Source organism: Mus pahari, chromosome 1 (genome assembly GCF_900095145.1).
Source record: "Mus pahari chromosome 1, PAHARI_EIJ_v1.1, whole genome shotgun sequence".
NCBI classification, from domain to species: Eukaryota; Metazoa; Chordata; class Mammalia; order Rodentia; family Muridae; genus Mus; species Mus pahari.
Window position 1 is genome coordinate 99,126,127 of NC_034590.1, and position 4,160 is coordinate 99,130,286.

A 4,160-nucleotide genomic window follows, 5' to 3' on the forward strand; every position below is an offset into this window, starting at 1 on the left:
GGCCTTGAATGTGGGTAGAACAGTATCCACAGAGGCAAATAAAGAATGCTGAGGGCCGCTGCCATAGCGGTTGGGCCAGCATATGCATGTGTAGAGGAGGGATGGCCCCAACCAGCCACTGCGGTGTATGTAGCATCCTTAGAATGAAAACAGACAGCAAAGTTCTCCTCTCTTAGTGATCAGTGTGAGAACTTTCCCTCACATTCATTGCCTTGAACATTTGAGAATAATAAAGAAAAATAAAACTTTGAATTAAAATTTATGGCAGAGTCTGCCTGTCTTGGAGGACCTTGGCTTAGTGGGCAAGGCTGATGCTACAAAGGCAGGAAGAAAGGACACACCAGCAGAGCCGTCCATGAGGAGAGACCTCTCCCATAGACCAGGGCGGCCCCTGGGGCTCTCGTGTCAGTGTACCCAGCCCTGGAAAGATCCTGGGATACTTGAATGCTTCTAGGTGGGTGTTGAAAGATTCTGGGACCTGGGCTATACTACAGATCAAGCTGACTCTCTGGGGATGGAGCCAGTCAGGGAACAATGCTGTTAAAGGCTTGCTAAGTGAGCTTCATATGATCCCAGGCCTGAGAACAGCCAGGTATAGCCCAGGGCTTAGCGATGGGGGAGAGGGGCCAGAAAGGACAGTTTTTATGCTGTGTTGGGAACCAGTACAGACTATAAGCTAGAGCACAGACTCTTGGTAATCACCTGCTTGTGAATCTTACTAACCTTTGAGGGCTTGGGATGGGTAGGGAGGTCCACGGAACTTACCAGTGGGGCTGTGCTCTGACACACCTGCCTTCCCCACTGGCCGCTGGGGCTGGTCAGTGCTTCCTTTCTGTCAGCAGCACGCTGCCTTTCTCCAGCATCTTTGCTGACCTGAGCTCAGGCCAAGCTGTGTATTAGGTTTCTGCTGCTGATGTAATAGAAATCACACGCGCGTCAGGTTTCCAAGACAGCAGTAGTTTACTGTCTGATGGCTCTGGAGGTCAGAAATGCTGACGTCAAATTGCGGTGAAGTTTGCATTGCTTCTGGATGGGGGAGAGAGCAGGGGAGGTGGCACGTTTATGCTCTGGGTGTGTGTGTGTATGTGTTTCTTTCCTTCCCTTTCTTCTCTAGTATTTAGACGTCTCTTCCTCTAGTCAGTCTGACCTCTGCATCTGTCTCATGTCTTCTTCCATTGGGGCTCCTGTGATTACATGGGGGCACATCAGCATAATCTTTCCAGAAATGAGAGCCTTGGTCCCATCTGCTAAGTCCCTCTTGCTAATGAAAGGTCACATTCATAGATTGTGAGAATTCTCTGTGAATATCTTTGAAATGCATTTTCCCATCTCCCACATGCTGATAGGAGCCATGTGAACCACTGTGCAGCACTGCACCCATTTGACAGATGAGAACATGGATACCTAACCGGAGCCTGGCAGATCCTGGACAGCAGGGGTCACCCTGCATCTGACACCATCTCTTGCAATCCCTGACTTCTCTCCTGCCTCCATGAACCTCTGGATGACTGATTCCTGTCCTCTTAAAGGTGGGTATTTTTACACACTTCTATTTTAAGTTGCTGCTCACATAGAATCATAGTCAGGCTTAGTAGTGGTCCCAGAAAGGCAAGCAAGGCACATGCAGGTTTCTTTAGGTTGGTAGCCATGACGCTTGGGCTTCTCCAGTGTCCTTGACTAGATCATTTCCCTCACACCCCAAAATAATTTGTGCAGATGTTTCATCTCTATGCAGTTTGTCTTAGCGCTACCAGCTTTCTTCTGTCATTTATCTTGGTCTTTCCTTCTCAACTCTACAAGGCCATACAACATATTCCTTTCTCCTCATCAGAACATTGCAGAGTGTCTGTAGTGTTTGGAGGATTATGAAATCCAAAAGGCTTCACAGAAACCCAAGGCCCACAGATCCTCCAAGCTGCAGCTGATTGCGCACTGATGCTTTCGTCCATTTCCTTCCATTTACCCTCATTCACTGAGACCAGACATGGAGGGTATGGCTTTGCCTTAGCGGCATCTGGTCACGTGACTTGCTTAGGCCAATGGACGGAGAGTGGATCTGGCAGACGCCATGTCTGAGCACTTCTCAGCATAGTTACATGGGTGTTTCTACTCCTTCCCCTGCCCCCACCCCTGAGGAAAACACAAGGTGATCCCTCACACACGTCTCAGAGTGAAAGGAAAAGAGGAATGTAGCCACCTTAGAGTTTAGAGTCTGAACAAGATTGGAACTCATGTTGCAACAAAATATGACTGGGGATTTTTTGTTACTGAAGCATAACTTCACAAGTTCTGACCAATACCGAAATCATTGCCAGACATCTCAGGGCACATTCAGCTTTCTTCCTCCCAAATGGAGACAGGGATCCAAAGAGGACCCTGGCCCTGACATCAGGAAGATGTGTGACTTCTTTTATTTTATTTTAAATATGTTTATTTGTGTATCTCTGCATAGTTATGTGCACTTGAATGCCAGTACACATGGATGCAGGAGACATTGGATGGCTGGGGCTGGAACTAACTCTAGTCAACTGTGAGCTCTCTGACGTGGATGCAGGAGCAGCACACTGTTGTTATCGACTGAGCCTTCTCTCCAGCACACACGCTTATTTATTGTTTATGTATTTCTTCATAAGAAAATGATGAATTCTTTGAGAGAAAGCACTCCTTATTTTTACTGTTTCATTCACCATGGTTATGGTGTGCTTTGCATGGTGCATCTTACCGCTGTCTATATGGAGGGTAGAGGACAACTTGCAGGCGTTCGCTCTCTCCTTCTACAGTGTGAGTGAGTCTTAGCGATTGAAGTCAGGTTCCTAGGCTTAACCCCAGTGTCTTTACCTACTGGGCCATCTCACTGGTCTCACCTCATCCCTTAAGACAGAGTCTTTCATTTGGGGCTTGAGGCTTGCTGTCTAAGCTAGGCAGATTGGCTAGGGATCTGTCTGCCTCTACTTCCCCAGAGCAAGGATGACTACTAGTGTGTGCCTTCTCACCTTGCTTCTTATGTGGGTGCTGGGAATCAAACTCAGGTCTGCATGCTTGCATGGTAGCCACTTACTGACTGAGCTGGATCCCCGCAGCCCTCGATCAGACTCTTCAGCAGATTAAACCTCCAGGTGTACGGGTTTTTGCATGTAATTCTCTGAACTTGTATGCTTTAAGGAAAAGCATAAAAATTCTGTAATAAAACTATCCCAGAAATCTGTACACAGATATTAATAGTAGTAATATTTACAATCATGCCCAAAGTAAAAAGGGCACAAGTATATTAATAGTAGCAATATTTACAATCCTGCTCAAAGTAGAAAGGGCACAAGTGTCTGTCAACTGATGAATGAGATGCTATTCCACCATTAAATAAGTGGCATATTGATACTGTTATGCCATGAAGGACCATTGAAGATACGAGTGGGAATGATGAGTCGGAAAACGGCTCACACTGCATAGCTCTAGTTGTACTGAATGCCTCAAATATGTCAGTCCGGAGAGATGGGGAGTATTAACAGATGGCTGAATAGCTGGGAGGCCACGGAGAGTGGAGAGGCTGTGGAACAAGGACTAATGGGCAGCGACTTCCTCTGAGGTCAATCAAAGTGTTTGAAGTTAGATATGAGTCATGTTGCACAACCGTCTCGATATACCAAAGGCCAGTCACGGTTGCAGCCAACTGCTTTACGAGATGTACATTTAATGTAGGTTGTATACTATGTGAACTCTTCCTCAATATTACAGAAAACCTATCGCGGAGTGTTGGGGATGAGGAGCCAGGAGGGGAGCTGTTGGTTTGTGGGAGGACCTGGCCACCTCTTATGCTTTGATATATTAAATGTCTCTTCTCTTCTGCTGATGCCACATGGCCAAGGAAAGAGAAAATTCCTTATTGCTTAGCTCCAAGCAAGTGGTCGGGATTTTATTAGATCATTTTATTAAAAACATAGAAAGGAAGAAGGGAGTGGAGGGGGAAGAACTGTACACGAACAAAAAGGCAGAACTTGTCCTGGAAAGTGTTTCTCATGCCCGTGGGCCCCAAGTCCTTCTGCTTAGCACTGTCTAGATTACTCAGCACTGAAGTCTTCATTTGGGAGCTCTGGACATTGGCTATCTTCTTTCCCTTTTGAACTGGGCCAGAGCCATAGCTGGCCAAAGTCCGGTAAGAATAG